This window comes from Ochotona princeps, chromosome 9 (assembly GCF_030435755.1).
Source record: "Ochotona princeps isolate mOchPri1 chromosome 9, mOchPri1.hap1, whole genome shotgun sequence".
NCBI lineage: Eukaryota > Metazoa > Chordata > Mammalia > Lagomorpha > Ochotonidae > Ochotona > Ochotona princeps.
Genome location: NC_080840.1, coordinates 41,387,195 through 41,407,064, shown reverse-complemented (window position 1 = coordinate 41,407,064; position 19,870 = coordinate 41,387,195). Strand labels below are relative to the sequence as shown.

The window sequence follows — 19,870 nt, the reverse complement described above, 5'->3', positions numbered from 1 at the left end:
GTGGCCTGGGAAAGCAGTCGAGGATGGCCCAAAGCTTTGGGACCCTGAACCTGCATCGGAGACCTGGAAGAAATTCCTGGCTCCTGGCTTTAGATTGGCACAGCACTGGCTGTTGCGGTCACTTGGGAAATGAATCATCAGATGGAAGATCTTCCTCTCTCTCTCCTCCTCTCCATATATCTGACCTTGCAATAAAAATAACTCTTAAAAAACAACAGCAACAACAACAAAAACTCAGGTTGGTCCTGGTCTCCAAAGGGGGCAATTATGTGGGACTGACAGCACTGGCACTAAGAAGCAAGCCACATCACTGAGGTAAGGTGAATGGGTTAAATCAGGCAAGTTGCTGCTGAGCACTGTTCTGTCCATCTGATGTGACTGGGATATTAACATTTTTTTTTTTTACTCAGGGCCCTCTTCATGCATAAAGACAAACATGCTAAGTGGTGATACAAATAAGTTGTGCAGTGATCAAATGTCTTCAAGCATGAAAGTGAGCACACACACATACACACACACCACCACCACCACCACCAACAACAACACACACACACATATAAAAGTAAAGAGCCTGGGGTGCACCACGCTCAAAAATACTCTTGATGAGTGAGCAGTGAGCCAGACTAATGCCTCAAAAGAGAAGGGATTAGAGAAGGGGTTGGGGAGCAGAGCCAGAGAGGGGAAGCTGCAGCCCTTCCACCATGGTCAACAGAGAAGAGAAAGCAAGAGAGAGTGAGAGTGAGAGGGCAAGAGCGAGAGCGACCCTCCCAATGTTGGTCTCTTTCATGAGTTTGTGGATGCTGCTTCCAGCCATGCAGCCACCTGGTAATTACATGATATCTCCACAATTTCCCCCATGGAGTTCTACATCCACATTTTCATGGCAAGTTCCTTAGGTCCTGGATGAAGCAGATACATCCCAGGACAAGAGACATTTGACTGACTAGAGCACGATAGAATTACAAAGGGTTTTGTGACTTCAGCTTCAAAGTACTAAACTAGCTTCCTACCCATTTATACCACATCACGTTGGAAATTGAGAAGTCAGAAAAGCAGAACCCCTAAGGAGTGGTATCCAATTACTAATTCAAAAACAATGTGAGCCTGTTTTTGGAGAGTTTAGTCAAGAAACTGAACAGAAAAGATTGTCATAGAAAACAAATTTATATACAGCACTTAAGGAAATCACAAGGGTATTAGTTCCAAAACCATGACTCTCTGAGCAAGAAAAATCGATTGTTTATATCTTACAATGAATATGCAGGAGGATGTGTTCTTGTCGTTATACATGGGGGTGGGCATGAGCTTATCCCCACAAGTGTGTACAGGTGCACTCTAGAAACGTGTGCACATGTATTGCATGCTACAGTAATGAGGTTCCAGCTGCTTCCTGTGGACTTCTTCTGATGCACCCACACACACTTCGGAGTAGAGTCTGCATCACTTCTGGTGACTACATTCCTCCCTGGAACAGAACAGAAAACAACTTTGGAGAACATTGCGTGCTTTGAAAGATTAAGGATCTTGAAATGAAATGAATCACAATGAAGAACTTAGAGCTGTTTCAGGCACTGGCCAGTGAGTTTGTCTTAGAGCATATCACAAAATCGATACTCATATGGACACACTAGCTACCTCTGACTTCTGAGGAGCAGTTTGACAATATATCAGAATTTTTCAAATTCAGATTTTTATGACATTATTCTAGCACACCACTGTAACATTCAAGTATCCTAATTACGTAGATTAAAAATTCGAAAGTTAGGAAGGGAAAATTAATGTCCCTTCATCCTGCCACCCTTACAAACTTACGATCGTTCTCCTTAAACTATTTACACGATTCTTTTAAATGTGTTCATAACCTCAGCTATATTGACAGCATACCGGTTGTTTTATAAAGTCAGTTTCTCCCATATCATTGTCTATTTTATTGCCACAAAATATTTGTTATAGTGAAAACACCCTGCTTCAGTTTGCTGTTTTGCATGTCTGTTCATAGTTTCTTTATCCATTTTCTCTAACATTGCAGTAAACATTGTCCTTCATGTAACTTTTTTCCCTATCTTAGATGATCTCCTAAACAGAATTCTTGAAGTCATAATTAAGTTTTCTCAATTCTTTAACTACATTAAGAAATTGATTTCCAACTTTTGTGTGCATTTATAAAATCACTGAGAAACACTAAATTCACCTTAATAATTATGTACATTATTTATTATGATCTCTTTTTTTCTAATGATGTGAAAGAGCTTATTCTTATCTAGGTTTCTGGGGAAAAAAGCTATTAAAGAAGAAAAATTGAATTAGTCATGCTACTCACAGTTAGGATTCCAGGGCCAGCTTCATATTGTTCAACATAAGAACAATTGTAAACAAAATGACAGTCTGATAAAATCCTACAGTTACAAAGGATTGTTATGATTTATTAAATGTGATCATCTATGGGCTTTGAAAGAAAGGAAGAAAGTATTCCATAAAAACATTCTGACTTGGAATGGAAGGCAATTAAACCTAGATGTGATAGCTATGGAAGTCAGTATAGAAAGTTCTCAGAAAACTGAATTGATCTGCCAAACAACCCACCCATCCCACTCCTGGGAAATATCCAAATGAAATTAAATCTGTATTATAGAGAGCAACCTGCAAGCCAAAGTTAGAGCAGCACAATTTACAATACTGAAGACATGGAAGCAACCCAGATGGACAATAAAGGAATAGATAAAGAAATTGTTTTACATCTACTCTATGGAACACTACTCAACCATAAAAAAGAATGACATGTTACCATTTGAAACAAAATAATCCTAACTAAAAATCATTATGCTTAGTGAAGTAAGCCAGTTCCAAAAGGACAAATATCATATGTTCTCTCTGACATAAGAGAGCCAATACACAAAGTACAACAATTATTTCCTTTACCAGGAAATAAAGGTACTACAAAGTATGTGTCTCTACTCCTGATTAAAAGTAGGATTCCCAATGAAACTAATAAATACGCCTTTACATCACAATGCTAGATTTTCTACCTTTGCTATGCTTACCATATCATGACACATATGAATATTAGAAAGTTTATACCTATAACTTGCACTTCTTAGTGCAAATGCGGGACAGAAATACAGGAAGTGGAGGGAGAAACCCCTATACCTATAAAACTATATCATGGAAAACAATAAAAATAAATTTTAAAAATAAATAAGCTGGTAATGGAAAAAGCAACCAATCTGAAACTCAGGTCCAATAATACCTGTATCTGAAGGATTTCACTTAATTAGAATGAGTGAAAGATCTTTATGTCTAAATTGAGAGAGATAATTCTTAATTTGAATAAAGCTACCAATATTTTAAAGATACTATTTTGTACAATTCATTGACAGTCATTCCCATATAGTACAGAAATAGGTTTGGTCTTTATCACTAGTACGGGGCAGAGAGCTCCTGAAACACTTGAAATTTCTGGAGTGATTGGAAAGTCTCCTATTCAAAATAAGTCCCTTTCATCACACCTGAGTGTGTGCAAAGGAAAAGAAGTAAAATTGGACTCCTAGTTAGTCAGAGTGGAACTCATCTCCAGAAAGACCCAGTTATTGAAGGAGTGAAACTTTCAGCCCACCTGCTGAGCAATGGGGTTGAAAAAGGGGTTGGACAGTGAGCTCTTCTAAGTACACACACGCACGCACACACACACACACATATATATAAAACCTATTTCTCTCTGTCTTTAAAATATGCATCTATTTGAAAGGCAGAATGACAGAGAGAGGGAGATAGATCTCCCACCTTTTGGTCCACTCGCCAAATGACCACAGTGGCTGTGACTGAGCCAGACAGAAATCATGATCCTGGAGTATCACCTGTGTCTCCCACACATGGACCTGTGGCCCAAGTATTGGGACAATATTTTGTTCCATTCCCAGGGGTACATTAGAAGGGAGTTGAATCATATGTGAAATGGCCAAGACTTGTCTCCGTCTCTCATTCTCTCTCTCTCCCGCCTTTCTCTCTTTCTCATGCTCTTCCTTTCAAATCAATAAAAACAAACTAACTATTAAAAGTGGTTGTAGGGTGGAAATTGTGACTCATCATTTAACCAGGTGCTTAGTATTCCTAATTCCCATATCCTACTGCCTGTTTCAAGTCCCAACTGTCCCACTTCTATTCTAGCTTCCTGGTTCTAGAATCATTTTAGGCATCATGTGATAGCTAAAGCAATTGAGTCCCTGTCACTCATGTAGAAGACCTGGAAAAGGTTCCTGGCTCCTACCTTTAGCCTGAACCTTCCCCATCCATTGGACTCCTGCAGGCATTTGAGGAATGAACCAGCAGATGAAAGACACTGATTTACCTCCTCTTTTCCCTCTTATGTATGTGTGTGTGTGTGTGTGTGTGTGTGTGTGTCCACCCATCTGTCTGTCTGTCTGCCATTCAAATAAATAAACATTTAAAAACCTACCAAACAACAAGGTTGAGTGAGCTTGTGGATTGGTGAGCACATTCAGGGTCTGGAGTGTAGAACAGCAAGAGCACATTAAACTCCATTCACCCCCACCCAACCTTTGTCCTATCTGTCTCTCTCATCTGGCTGTTTCTGAATTTTATCCTTTACCATAAACAAGTCAATGTAAGTACAGTTCTCCTTTGGTATTTATAGGAGGTTGGCTCCAGCATACCCTTCTTCCTACAGATACTTAAAATTATAAATACTCAGATTCTTTCTGTAAAATGGCACAGTATTCACATGTACCCTAAACTCATCCTCTAATATACTTTAAGTCATCTCTAGTTTACTTACAAAACTGAATACAAGGTGATATGGAAATGGCAAGGGAAAACCAGTCAGAATTATAATTTTTTTTTCAATCAGTGTTTGTGATGTGGGCCAGGCAGGGAGTTAGTGAGAAACTAAGAGGCTTCCAACGTCTATACCATTGAAAAGTTCACCCTCTCACCTCCTGGTTCTGCTGTCCACATTCCAATGACACACCTTAACCTCCTCCATTATGCAGAAGACAACAAAATGAACATGTACAGGCTAAAATCCACATGGAGACACCGTGAAATCTTCCCAGAGGTCATCACTAAACCACGTCCAAGCTCCGCTCCCTTTATATCAATAAGGACACCACACTCTACCAAATAAAAGAAGCAAACAGGACTTCCCAGGCTAGAACAGCAGGAGCACACTAGTTAGCATAATAATGGAACAGTGAGAGATGTTAGTTAGGATAGGGGAACAGTGAGAGGTGAAATCAGAGACAACTGTGCCTTAATAACTGTGAGAACCTCAGAGGGTTTTTAACTTCAGAGACTGTTGGAGAATGCAAGGACAGAGAAATAAAAAGACACAAGAACTGAGAGCTGGGGTGTTTTATTATTAGAGGATAGAGAAAAGAAAAGGATCCAGCCAAAAAAATACTGAGAAGGAACAAGAAGTAGAACCAAAAGAATGGCAACCTGAGAATTAAAAAATAAGTTAAGGAATATGTGTTTAAAAGCACAAAAAGTGATCCTTAGAATTCTGGTAATAAGTCAAATAAGATGAAATTGGATAATAAACCCTTGCACATGTCATCATGGCCATCATTTTTTCCCTTTAAAAATGAGAAAAGTTAAAGTTGAAATAAGAACATGAGAAAAATTGGATACAATACACAGAGACAACTCTTGAAGCACGAGTTATGTGTAGCAGAAAATGAAGTCAATAGCTAGCCTGAGAAGTAGGGACAATAAAGTTTATTTTAAATGGAATGATAAAGTGTGACTCAAAGTAGATGAAAACAACCCAGTGGTGACAAACAACTGATATTGGAAAAATAAATGAGAATGTGTGCATTAAGGGTGCTTGCGCAGTCAGGAGAATCCAGAGAGTAAGTGAGGGTGATAGTCACGGTTTGGTAAGAATATCCTTCATCAGGAAGTGTGAGTGAACAAGCAACTGTGTTCAGATGCAGAGGTGGGCAAATGAGGTGGAAGGCACCTATAGAACTGTTTTTTATTACAACCCATGCAAGTAAGAAACAGCCATCACTCAGAGTAGAGACAGAAAGGAGGAATTGTGAATCTGGGAAGAAGAACCATGTGTGAAACAATATTCTAACATACCAAACAAAGTATTGGGTTAGGGAAATGAAGTGAGACTCATGAACAGCACCTGTCAGATTTAAAGTGAAACCAACCAACGGATCAATGTAATTTAGGATTTTCAATTTCACCGTTTGATTTCACAGCCATTTTCTACCACATAGATTATGCCAATAGGTGCAAAGTAGAGTGAACAGGTAATGCCTGAGCCCAAGAAAAAAAAATCCTTCTCTGAGGCAACACCTCAGCCTGGTTATGGGAGTCCTGCATGTTAGCTTAGCATTTGGCTTCCACTCAGTAGCTTGGAAGATGTGTGATGATAGAGAGACAGAGAAAATAAGCCTGAATAGGAAATCACAGGGAGATTAGAAAATTCTGGGAACCAATGTTTACCACCACAACTCAGGTAGAACCAAATACGGAACAAAATTATAGCAGCTCAAGGTTAATTAGCTTTTCTGCTTGCATGCTTCCACATACTTGCCTGATACAATGGCTTAACTTGCTAAAGTCCTCGCCTCGAACGCACTGGGATCCCATAGGGGTGCCAGTTCTAATCCCGGCCGCCCTGCTTCCCATTCCGCTCCCTGCTTATAACCTGGGAAAGCAATAGAGGATGGCCCAAAGCCTTGGGACCCTGCACTCACGTGGGAGACCCTGAAGAAGCTCCTGGCTCCTGGCTTCAGATCAGCTCAACTTCAGCTGTTATAGACATTTGGGAAGTGAACCAATAAATGATCTTTCTGTCTCTCCAACTCTCTGTAAATCTGCCTTTCCAATAAAAATAAATCTAACAACAACAGCAACAACAAAAACAACAACAACAACAAAAAAAACCTTTAGAGAACCTTCAGGACCATGAGGATCACTCATTTTGGAATGATACAGGCTGTGCCTTCCGGGGAAATAATAGTTCTTTCTTTTCCATAAGCAACTATGGGCTCCCAGGTGATCTCTTCCAGAACAATATCCCTCTGTCTTTCAAGTAACTTAATAAATAAATCTTTGGACAAAAAGAAGAAAATAAGCAATACTGTGAGCAGAGGGAAGTGAGACAGAAAGGTCCACAGAAAAATTTTGTCCTATTTTTTTACACTTCACTGAATATTTGAAGCTATTTAAAAGTTTAAACAGAAAAGTAAGCCTGGGTTGCCATGTGGTACAAAGGTTAAAATAACTTTGAACACCTATATGCCATATTATACTGCCTGGTTTCAAATGCCAAATTCACTTACAGGTCCAGCTTTCTGTTAAGACACACCCTGAGAGGCAGCAGGTTGTGTCTCAAATACTTGGATTCCCACTAACCATGTGGACACTGGAACAGTGGTCTGAGCTTTTGGTTTCATGTTGAGCCAACTCTGGCTGTTTCAAGCTTTTTGAGAGGGAGCCAGCAGATGGAAGATCTCACACTGTTAATCTATCTCCCTGTCTCTGTACCTTTCAAATAAATGAAAATAAAGAAATAATTTTTATAAAACCCAGACTTGCTTTTTAGTACCTTTTTCTTTTGTCAAAAGCAACACAAGACTGTTATCTAGGAACAACAACAACACAAAAGCTTCAAGTGCATCCATAATCCTACTCATCAGAAGAAACTGCTCTCAGCTTTTGGGTGAAAATTGTTTCTGTCTTCCTACGCTTGTCAACAATTAGAAAGTCAATGTTAGTTCATTGTAAGAACACTAGCTCACTCCATTCGTAAGAACATGAGATGACTAAAATTACTAACTAATGACCCCAGAGTTGCCATCCCCACACTTGTTCACACAGGGTGCATCTGTGTCTGCTGCTACTCAGAGCAATGGAGAAGGCATGCCACAGCCAACCAGACCTGCCCACCTGAACACACACAGACACCCAACTCATACAGATGACAAGGGGGGGGGATCCATTCTCAGTAAGGGTCAGGTTGCAAAAAGGTACAAAGGATATTATGATGTTTTTATTTAAAATTGCTTTATTAGAGTGTGGGTTGAGCCAGGTTTGGTCGCGACAAAACCAGTACACATTATGGAATGCCAGGGAGTGGTTGCCTGTCCTGGATTTGACTGCAGCACCCAACCAGCACACGTGAGATCCAGGAAGGGAGGGGCAGAGCTGGTAGGGGGATTAAGGGGCTGGTCCCCTCGCCGGACAGCTACTCCCACTGGAGAGCATGGGCTGGGATGGGGACAGACCAGACTAAGCAAGGCTGCAACACCTGTGCGCTGCATGTGGACTAGATCAGGGAAAAGCCAGGCTGGGCTGATTATTCCTGCTGGTGCAAGCATAAATTAGAGTGGGTGAGGGATGTTTGGGCTTAGCCGCAGTATCAGCTGGCACTGGGGACTAATTCTGTCAAGACAAACTACAGAACCACCTAAAGAGTGCATAAACCGGGATTGAGAGACCTGGGAGGGAAAAAATGGGTTCCCCCTTCCTGGATCACTACTCCCGTGGGAAGGCATGAAAACTAGGACAGGGGCTGGGGTGGCTAGACAGAGAGGCACTCAACAACATCCATGAGGGCTGGATGGTTGAGTTGGTTAGATGGAACTAAGCTTTAATACCCATTGACAAGTACAAGAGCCAAATGGGATGGGGGACAGACTGGTCTTCTGCTACACATACTGGCAAACCAGGGTAGGGGGCAGGTCTGGTGGGGGTTATTGTAGGTCGCCCTGACTAGGCTACAGCTCCCACTGGTTGATGTAAGGGCCGAGTATGTGCTGGGCAGAACCAGACTGGACTGCAACACCCATTGGTTCCAGTGCAACTTGGGACTGAAAACAGAACCAACCGAGCAATTGAAACCACCAGCTGATAGGGGTGATGGACTGTGCCGGGCTCTGTGCTTTCTAGAACATACAAGAATCTAGTCTGGGAATACCTCAAAGTTTCTTTCTCCCCAATCGAACTGCTGGACTCAGAACTCTAACCAAGAAAAGACAGAAGACAGAACAGGTCAATCATTCATCTCAGCTGTATATTGTTGGCAGCGAAATATGGGGCAAACGGAGACTTTATGATGGACCATATCAATCAGTGGACGACCTCATCGAGCGAAACTGGCAGCGATTCATAACTGGAGAACTATTAAAACCACTTGAGCAAATATCTCAGAGCATGCCCCACATCCGGGACTTGGGGTGGGCGGGAAACCGGGTGAGGCTTCTCCCTCAATATTCCCCTTTACCTCAGATACATGATGGAAACAATATGGACATAATAGTATTACTCACTTCCCTATACCCCAGAACCTTTTTTTTTTAACCGTAATTAACTATGTAACCATTGTCAACAACAATACAATAAAATAAATTTTTAAAAAAATTGCTTTATTTTTTATCTTGTTTATACAGTTGCCAAGAGTGCAAGCCCAAGAGGATCACTGAGTAGGGAGAGAATAATGGAGGTATGGGGGAAGGTAGGTGGGACAAATGCTTCCTATTTTCCTTCCTTTCCATCTTCTTCTGTATGAGACTGGGAGTGGGCAAGGGAAGAGGAGGTAGCTATTCTCAGCTCCAAGTTACATCAGTACCCAGGCATAGGAATATACACTTATGTCATCTTAGAAACTCCAATGTAGAGAAGAATGTTCCAAGCGTATCTTTCGAGTGGTTTTGATAGTTTTGAGACACTGTTAATTTCGCTACTCCAAGGTTGAAACATCCTTTGCAAATCCAAATGAGCTGGCCATCATGTCCCCTTTACACACCCGGGTATGCCATCTACAGCATAGGCATCAGCAATTCAGGAGGCCCAGTCCTGATACATGCACTACAAGATCCCATATGGGTGCCAGTTAGTGTCCTAGCTGCTACACTTTCTTTCCACAAATCCTGCAAGCATGCCAACATAGATTATCATGATCTTAATGAACCCTTCCTGCTTTATCCCATTGACGTCCTGGACACAAGTGTCCTCCCTCTGGGTTTGAGGGAATCCAAGAATTATATGTCACAGGAAATGCCAATATCAAGAAGCAAAACACAGCAACAGTTGCATCTCAACCAAATCAGAGTTCTATGCATTTCATTACTATCAACTTCTCCTTTTAAATAAGCATCTGAATGTCCTAAAGGTACAAAGGGCACCTTGAAAAATGACAGCTTGAATCAGAAAGGATAAGGTAGAACTCAAAGAGAGGGAAAATAGAGCTGACAGCACAATTGTAGTGGCTGAGTAGAAGTGCATGGGGAGGATGGACAACAGGACACAGTCAGATGAAATATGATGGGAGAAAGCAAATGCGCGTAACGACATAGAGACTTTGAAACGCAGTAAAAGCTTGGAGTGTCAGCCTAATTCATCTTCTTTGAAGCATCCTATTTTTTTATACTTAAGAAAGCAACATTGAAGTACAGGGCTTTTCAAATTAATGTATTTTGGATAATCCAGGCCAGGTGTCTGTTTTTGGTGTAGTTTGCATTATAATCTCATTATAATTTAAACCTCGTTGCTAGGTAACCATACCCCAACTTCCTTCTAATAGAGGGATTCGTGCAATAAAGTAGGTAAGGTAATTTGCAGGTTAGAAAGAGCTGATGTGCTCTCTGAAGAACTATAATCATCTTGCTTGTGTGGAAGCAGATCCGGGTAAATAAAAGCAGGCATTTTGCGATGGATGCTAAGTAAACATTTGCATGGTTCTCTTATCTTTGGAGAAGCATGAAGAAGTGTGTAGGCCCCTTCCATTCAATGGTCAACTTCTCTCTATTCTTAGCTTTCATCACTGCCTATAACCCTGGTTTCTTACATGAGCATTGGTTCAAGTCACTGCCACTCCACTTGTAATATAGAAACCAGCTCCCTATTAATTTGCCTGGCAAATCAGTAAAAGATGGTCCCATCTGCAGTCGCATGGGAGATACATATGGAGTTTCAGGATCGTGATGTCAATCTGACCCAGCCCAAATAGTTGTGGCCTTTGGGGAGTGAACTAGCAAATGAAAGATCTCTCTCCCTTTCTCTCTCTCTCTGTTTCTAACTCTTTTAAATAAGTAAAGCAAATCTGAAGGAAAGTAAAAGAGAAAGAGGAAGGGAGGAAGAGAGGAAGGAAAGAAAGAAAGAAGAAAGGAAGGAAGGGAGGGAGAACATGTCAAAAAGGACATTTTGGAGCAGTTGGCTCCCACTAGAAGGTGAGGAGATACTGGACTTAGGAGAAGTAAGCACCAGGACTGTGTAACCAGGACATAAGGAAGGAAACAGATCCTGAAGGTGGAAACACTGTGCCTGAAGCACACACAAATGGTATGGGTGCTGCCATCAGTGTCCATGAGACCAGTGAGACCCATGGACCACACATATATTTTTTCTAATGGCATAATGTAGCTCTCTGGTATAATATTGAACACTTCCTGTTCATTTCTTTGATAAGAAAAACTGCTACAAAAATATATGAAGACTATCGGAAGAGCTTTAAGTGTCAGTAACTGCATTGTACACAGCAAGCAAAAATTCATTGAAAGATGTCAAAACCATGGTATGGTCCATTAGAACTTACTTTATAATTCTTATTCCACAAAATATGCTGAGATGTGATACATTTGGTCCAGTGAACAAAATCAGATGCTACCCACAAAATTCTATTGGTGTGATGAGTTGATTCCTTTCCTGATTTTACTTCTCTGATTAAAATCCAATATATGACACATAGTATGTAGATTGTAATAAACTGGATATAGCAGAGCAGCTAAAACTAAGTGAAGATTCTAAGATCCAAAACAAGTGTTGGCATTGTGGTACAGTGGCTTAAATATCAGAGAGCCGATTTAAGTTCTGGTTGCTCTGTTTCTAATGTAGCTCTCCTATTAATACACCTGAGAAAGCAGCAGAAGGTGGCCAAGTGCCTGGGCCCTTGCCACTTAAGTGAGAGAACCAGATGACTTAGTCCAGCCTCAGCTGTTATAGCCATTAAGTGAATAAGCCAGCAGATGGCAGTGTGTGTGTGTGTGTGTGTGTGTGTGTGTGTGTGTGTGTGTCTTGCTGTATTTCAAATAAACAAACATTTAAAACTAAAAACCCAGAGCCAGCACTGTGGCATAGCTGGTAAAGATAGCACTTGTCTCACCAACACCCAACATGGGACTAGTTTGAGCCCACTTCCAATCCAGCTCCCTCCTATTGTGTCTGGGAAAGCAACACAATATGGCCCAACTACTGGGGGCCCTGCATCCACTTAGGAGACCTGGCAGAAACTCCTGTCATCTGGTTTTAGCCTGACCTAGCCCAGTCATTACAGCCATTTGGGAAATGAATCAGCAGATAAAAGATTTCCTTGTCTTTCCCATTCTTTCTCTGTAACATTGCCTTTCAAAAATAAAATAAAATATTGTGGACTTAGTAGAGCAGGTTGTTATAAAGGGGTGAGCCTGAGGCTGGCACAGTGGCATAGTAGACTAATCCTTGACCTGATGTGTCAGCATTCCATATGGGTACAAGTTCATGTCCTGGCTACTCTACTTCCAATCCAGTCTACTTTCAATCCAGGGTCCTGCATGTAGCCTGGGAAATCAGTGGAGTATGGTTCAGCCCTTGAGACCCTGCTCTCACATTGGACACCCTGAAAATTTCCTACCTCCTGGCTTAAAATAGACAGCTCTGGCTAATGTATCCATTTAGGGAGTGAACCAGCTTATGGAAGATCACTCTCTCTCCTATCTCTCTCTCTTTCTTGCTCTCTCTCCCTCTCCTATCTCTCCAAATCTCCTTTTCTCTGTAAATCTACCTTTAAAATAAAAATAATCTTTAAAAATGGCTTGACTTCTCTTTATCCCTTGCTAAAAAAAACCCACAATAATAAGTAAATAAATACCCAAGATAGTCACTGATTACACATAGTTGATACACTGCCAGACAAAAAGAGGTGAAGAAACATAGGCAATACAAAGGTGAGGCAAAAAAATTCTTCTTGTCTGAGAATTCTTCCGTAAGGAAAATGAAGAAATTAGGCATAAGGGAAAAATTATTATCTAAAGATTTAAAGCATGGATGGCAGCTCAGCCCCTTACATTATTCAGCTAAATCTGGTTTTGCTGGTGTTGATGAATTTGGGCTTTTACTCATCAATAATCTTGACTGAAAGCAAAAACTCTCATCTTTTTCATGTAATTACCAGCAGCATTAGCTGTTGTCAGAAGTGCTCCCTCTTCAAAGGAAACCTGCAAGCAAACACACAGCCAGTCATAAACGATCCAAGAGTTTCATTTCATCTCTATGTGAGTGTCACGGAAAAAGATGTCTTCCACTTTGTAAAATACATACACAAAGAAATTCAACATTTATTGCATAAGTAAATTTTTTTTCCAAAAATGTCATGTTGAAAGTTAATTCATTCTAGGCTCAGAATGCTAGGATGCTCCTATGTTTCTCCCAAGAAAAGCCAATATGATGTATTGCCAAGGTTACAGGACATATATGTTGATGTTCTGTTGAAGGGAGGGATGAAAAGGCCTCACCACATCTTGCCTATGGTCTATGCTGCTAGGAGGTATGTGTCTTTCCTCATGGTCCTAGGCTAGCTGTCCAATTCCCCTGAAAATGGCAAGGTTGGAAGATTCACCAAAGACAGGCCCCATAGGGAGCTCAACAGCTGAAACAGAAGACAGAGAGGACAAGGGTGATCATGTAAGCGGTGGCTCAGTTTGTTCAAAGAAAGTTAACCTACTTAGCTTTTTAGACTAACAGCCTGCAACTATATTCCTGAGTAATAGTAGAATTTCCTTTTTACTTCTTCTGTTATGATTTAATTATATAGAATGTTAAATTTGTGACTATAAACACAATGATTATGCTATTATAATAATTTGGAAAAAAATAAGAGGTGGAGGAGATAGGAAATGAGAAGGGGGAATGGAGAAGGGAAGAGTGAACCCCGAGTCTAATTCTGTGTTGTGAAAATGTGAAATATGTTCATTTTTATAAATAAAAAATTTTCATTTTCCTTGAAAGGTAGAGAGATAGAAACTTGCAATAGCTTGTAAAAGTTTTGAAAGGATTTTGAGGGCTTCCCAGAAGATATTACTAGGCACTCATAAGCTGGATCCTGAAAGGGAAGGACGAAGAATCAAGTAGGAATAAGAATCGGGAAGGAAAAAAGAAAGAATAGGAAGCTTAATCTAGGTGAAGCTGCTGAAAGTGAGACTAAAGCTTCAGGAACCACCCCAGCACTCATCTTGACTTGGAGACTTCCTTCTAGTATGTTTCCTAAACTACCTCCCTATAAATCACAATTAAGTTGCAGCTTCTTGAGGCCTGATGCTCTTCTGTTAAATCAGAATCTGGAGCCCAAGATGTGCTTTTTAAATAAGCACTGGCGACAGAAGTGATCTGGGGAGTTCATCCTCTGGGCCTGAGTACAGAAGGCTTCCAGCAGCCCGGCAGTTGCTGGGAGTACCCAAGCCAGTTCGACTCAGCGCTTGAAGCCCTGGCCATAACCACTGCTGCCACATGATGAGCAAGTCCTGAGCTTGCCTGAACTCAAGAGGCTTCTCCCTTCCTGGTGAGTATGCTGGGAGGGGATCTCTTGGGAACAAAGGTGGGTCTAGGCTCTACCCACCACCAAATTACCCGCTTCACCTACTGGCCAACTGGCAGCGAGCTCTGGGATCTTGGGAGTGTGTAATTGCTGCCTAGGTACATCCATGAATGAGGCCACTGTGTGTGTTGGTAAGGAATCGATCCTGGGGGGCTACCAATGACAGGGTAACTTTTTCTTGAAGGTAAATGAGTATACTGACACCTGGTGTTTTCAAGGTGAGAGACTGGACGATCCATATGGGTCAGATTGATACACCAGTATATATATGAATCCTGTGTAGGACTTGTTACTGAACAGTGCTGATCACTACACACCAGTCCATGTGAAAGCTAAGGCTGGGGGCCTGTCTAGCATAGCTAGATCTCAGTACCTGACAGTATATCAGATCAGGGGACGGGTGACATTAGGCAGGGCCATGACATTAACCAGCACACAAGAGAACCAGGTCAGGGGGTAGATTCTGTGGGGGATTTGTGGACCCAAATCTGTGGAAATACTAATCCCACTGATTAGCTCAAGAGTTGTGGTGGTAATGGGCTGAGTTAGGTATGACCATGGAACCTGCCATCACTCATGGGTAAAGGGATCGAGAACAGTCTGGGCAGATCCAGGCCGCAGCATGCATATGTACTTCCTAAAACAGAGTGTGGGCCAGGGCTGGCCAGGCCACAACGTTCACCAGTTTATACAAAACCAAGATGGAAGGGCACACTATGCCAGGCACTGGCCTAATACCCACTAGCACGTATGAGAACTAGGTCTGGGAGTGGGTCAAGTGGGGGAACTCGGGAAACTCCCCTAGTGGGTCATAACTCTCACTGACCTAGGGGTCAGGTAAGCTGGGTAAAGTAGCTCCAACTGTTGGCTAATGTATGGGTTGGTTATGGAAAGGGGTGGACCAGACAGGGCTGAGGAAACCTTAGCTCAAGAGCAAAAATAGAAATTAGACTGGAGCACAGGTCATGCTGAGCTAGGCTGTTACACCTACTGGTTTGCATGAGCCAGCAATGGGAATAGACGGTGGCCAGGTTCCATCACCTGCCCGTGAGAATCAGGAGAAGGGCAGGCCAGGTCAGGCCAGGCCACAGCATCTAAGATAAAGGCCAAGACAGATGAGAGACTATGCCAACCTGGGTCAGAGCAAGCACTAGCACATGCAAGATCTATGGCTAGGAATGTACCTGTTTGGGGAGCTAAGGGGACACCCTGGCTGGATTGGGGTTCCCACTGGCAAGTGTGCAGAGGCCAGAATGGGAGCTGCAGTCTGGTATGGACATGGCTGCAGTGTCCCTTGGCACAAGTGTGGACTGGGGCTGAATGCACCAGGCCGGGCTAGATTCCAGCACCATCTGGAGTTCTGGAGGACCACAGTAGATGTAGGATGGACTAGACTAGGTCTCTACCCCTACTGAGTCATGTGTGAGCTATATCTGGGTATGGATGAGCCTTGGCTGGGCTGAAACACTCAACAGTAACAACCAGAATGGGTTGAAGGCCAGTCAGGAAAGGTCACTGTTCCTGCTAGAACAGGAGATGGACTGAGTAGGGCTGATCCTTGGACCCACTAGTATACATGAGATCTGGCATTGGGAGAGGCTCTGATGAAGGAGCCTGGGCAATTCCTCTGTCAGGACACAATCCCTGCAGGTGAGTGCAAGAAGCACAATAAAGAGTAGCCCAGACCAGACCAGAGAAAGGTACCCACCAGCATACATTTGGCATAGGTCGGGGGCAGCCCAGGCTGAACCAGTTCACATCACCCGCTGACGAATCTGAGCACCAGAAGAGTGTGAGTTGGGCCAGGTATGGTCGCACACATACCAGTGCACATTACGGTTGGGATAGGGTGCATGCTAGGCTGGGCTAGACTTTAACCCTCACCAGCTGGAATTGGGGGCGGGCCAGGCTGGGCCAAGCTACAGCACCCACTGGCAAATGCTGAAGCAAGGTGGGCCATGGCAGACTGGGCCTCAGTGCCCAACCAGCACACATGGCAACTAGGAAGGGAGGGGGCAAAGCTGGTAGGGGGAATGTGGTGGGGCCCCCTACTAGAACACCTCTCCCATTAGAGAGCGTGAATTGGGATGGGAGCAGACCAGACCGGGCAGGGTTACAACACCTGTGGGCCTCATGTGAGCCAGATCAGGAAAGAGCCAGGCTTGGTTGACTGTCCCTATTAGTACAAGCATAAATCAGAATGGGTGAGGGTTGGTTGGGCTTTGCTGCCACATCAGCTAGCAGATGCTGGCAGTGGTAGCTAATTCTGTCAAGTTAAACTGCAGAACCACCCAGAAGGTGCATGATCTGGCAGTGGGCCCAGGAGGGAAATAGTGGGCACCTTGCTCTTGGGTTATCACACCCACTGGAGAGCATGAAAACCAGGACTGGGGCAGACCTGGCTGGACAGAAAGGCACTCACCAGCATGTACATGGTCTGGATAGTGGACCCGGTTGGGTTGGACTAGGTTTCAATGCCCATTGACATGTTTAAGAGCTGAGTGGGATGTGGGACAGACTGGACTATTCTGCTGTACATACTGGCAAGCACAGGAACCAGGGCAGGGGGTGGGCCTGGTGGGGGTTATTGTGGTTCACTCCGACTAGGCTGCAGTTCCCACTGATTTATATGAGGGCCTAGTGTAGTACGCTGGGCAGAATCAGGCTGGACTGCATCACCCATTTGTTTGTGTAGAAGACAGGGCTGGAAACAGAATTAACCCAACAATTGCAACCACCAGCTGATTAGGGGTAACAGACTATGCCGAGCCCTGTACTGATAAGCACACATAAGAATCTGGTCTGGGATCACCTCAGACAAAGTTTCTTTGGGGATCTCCCCAATTGGACTGCTGGACTCAAAACCCTAACCATGAAGAGAATTGCAGGTTCCATGGTCTGCCATGGAGTGTGAGTGTCAAAGCTGAGCGTCCTCAGAGGCTCAGTCGGAGCGGTGGACAGCATATCCAGGTGCACATGGATGATTTGACAGTCCATTGGAACCTACAGAAGACACGTGGTACCACAACAGAGGACAGAGGACAGAGGACAGAACAAAGTCATCAATCACCCCAGCCATGTGTAGGCAGTGAAAATCCGCGCAAATGGAGATTCTAAGGTAGACTATGTCAACCAGTGGATTCTGCAGCGATTTCATCATTCTTGGAATGGCGAGATTGGCAGCAATTTGTAACTGTTGAATTATCAAAACTACTTGAGCAGAAACCTTGGAGTATGCCCCACATCGGGGACCTGGGTTGGAGGTGGGAGTCTGGATGGGGCTTCTCCCTTTATCTCCCCCTTTACTCCAGATACAGAAATAAGAAATAAAAGGAATCACTTCAAAATGAGGGGGAAAAATAGGCTTCTTTGGGCCAGCACAGTGGCTCAATAGGCTAACGCTGCACCTGCAAATGCCAGCATCCCATGTGGACACCACTTTGATTCCCAGATATTCTACTTCCCAGCCAGCTCCTTGCTTATGGCCTGAGAAAGCAGTACAGGATGGCCCAAGGCCTTGGGCCGCTGCACACAAGTGTGAGACCCAGAAGAAACTCCAGGTTCCAGGATCCTGGCATCAGATTGGCTCAGCTCCAGTCATTGCAGATATTTGGGGAATGAACCAATGGATGTAAGAGTGCACTCTCTGTCTCTCTCTCTGCATGTGTGTGTGTGTGTGTGTGTCCTTCTCCCTACAAATGTGTCTTATGAATGAAAATAAAATAAATCTTTTTTTAATGAGCTTCCTTCTTTACAGTGCAAGGCAGAATGTAAAAAAAAAAAGTAATTTCCTATAAATGTGCAGTAGTAAACTATGAATGATAATAAGAATGAGATCCAAAACAATGATATAGATAGTAAAGTAACTAAAACAAAATAGGTAGGAGAAAGCCAGAACAGAAAATGTGATGTTGTTGTTGTAAGAGTCTCAATACTCTAAAAATTCAACATGCCTCAAATTAATCTATCAATCTACAACAACCAGATGGGCTGAGCTAGGCTATAGCCCTCAACAGCATGAGTTGGAATTGGGAGTTGGATGGGCGGGGCCAGGCTACAGCACCCACTAGCAAATGCTGAGGTGAGGCAGACCATGTCAGACTGCACCACAGCACTCAACCAGCACACGTGAGACAGGGAGGGAGGGGGCAAAGCTGGTAGGGGGACTATGGAGGACTTCCCTGCTGGACCACCAACTCCCACTGGAGAGTGTGAGTTGGGATGTGGGCAGACTAGGCCGGAGAAGGTTACAACACCTGTTGGCTTCATGTGGGCTGGATTAGGGGAAAGCCAGACTGGATTGACTGTTCTAATAGTGCATGCATAAGTCAGAGTGAATGTGGGTTGGTTAGGCTTTGCTGCCGCATAAACTGGCAGATGCTGGCATGGGGGGCAAATTCTGTCAAGTTTAATTGCAGAACCATCTGGAGAATGCAAGATCTGTGAGTGGGAGTGTGCCCAGTAGGGAAACAGTGTGCATCTCTTTTCTGGGTTGCTGCTGTCTGGTGAGCATGAGAACCAAAACTGGGGTAGGCATGGCTAGACAGAGAGTGGCACCTGCCAGCAGGTGTGTGAGCTGGATAGTGGGGTTGGTTGGGATGAAATAAGCTTCAATGCCCATTGACTTGTATGAAGCTGAAAGGGATGTAGGACAAACTAGACCAGTCTGCTGTATGTACTGGCAAGCACAGGAACCAAAGCAGGGGGCAGGCCTGGTAGGGGTTATTGAGGGTTGCTCCAACTAGGCTGCAGCTCCCATCAGTGTACATGAAGGCTGAGTGTGTGATGGGCAGGATTGAGCTGTACTGCCACACCTAATGGTTTGTGTAAAAGACAGGACTGGAGACACAACCGACCCAGCAATTGCAACCACCAGCATGTGCATAAGCTGATTGGGGCAACGGACTGTGCCGGACCCTGTATTAGCAAATACAAACAAGAATCAGTTCTGGGATCACCTCAGACAAAGTTTCTTTGGAGATCCCACCAAGTGAATCACTGGGGTTCTGAAACCCCAACCAAGGAGAGAATTGCAGGTTCCATGAACTGACCGTGGAGTACATGTGTCAGAGTTGAGACTACTCAGTGGTTTAGACAGAACAGTGGATAACATATCCAGATGCAGATGGATATGGCAGTAATTGGAGCCTACAGAAGACACGTGGTTCCACAGAGGACAGAACAAAGTCATCAATCACCCCAGTCATGTGTAGGCAGTGAAAATCCACGCAAATGGAGATTCTAAGGTAGACTATGTCAACCAGTGGA

General features: G+C 43.4%; 1 long non-coding RNA gene across 5 annotated transcripts in view; it reads right to left on the bottom strand.

Annotated features, from left to right (window-relative positions):
• Positions 1-1,103: 1,103 nt before the first annotated feature.
• The window catches only part of LOC131481141 (uncharacterized), a 66,290-nt gene continuing 47,523 nt past the window's right edge, over positions 1,104-19,870 (bottom strand). For 2 of the 5 annotated variants that reach the window (XR_009246071.1, XR_009246069.1), the window contains one exon: positions 13,186-13,226. This is a non-coding gene — a long non-coding RNA (uncharacterized LOC131481141). Of the gene's footprint in view, positions 1,466-4,389; positions 4,450-13,185; positions 13,227-13,533; positions 13,658-19,870 lie in introns of those variants that run through there. The other 3 variants (XR_009246070.1, XR_009246073.1, XR_009246072.1) reach the window with 3 other exon arrangements.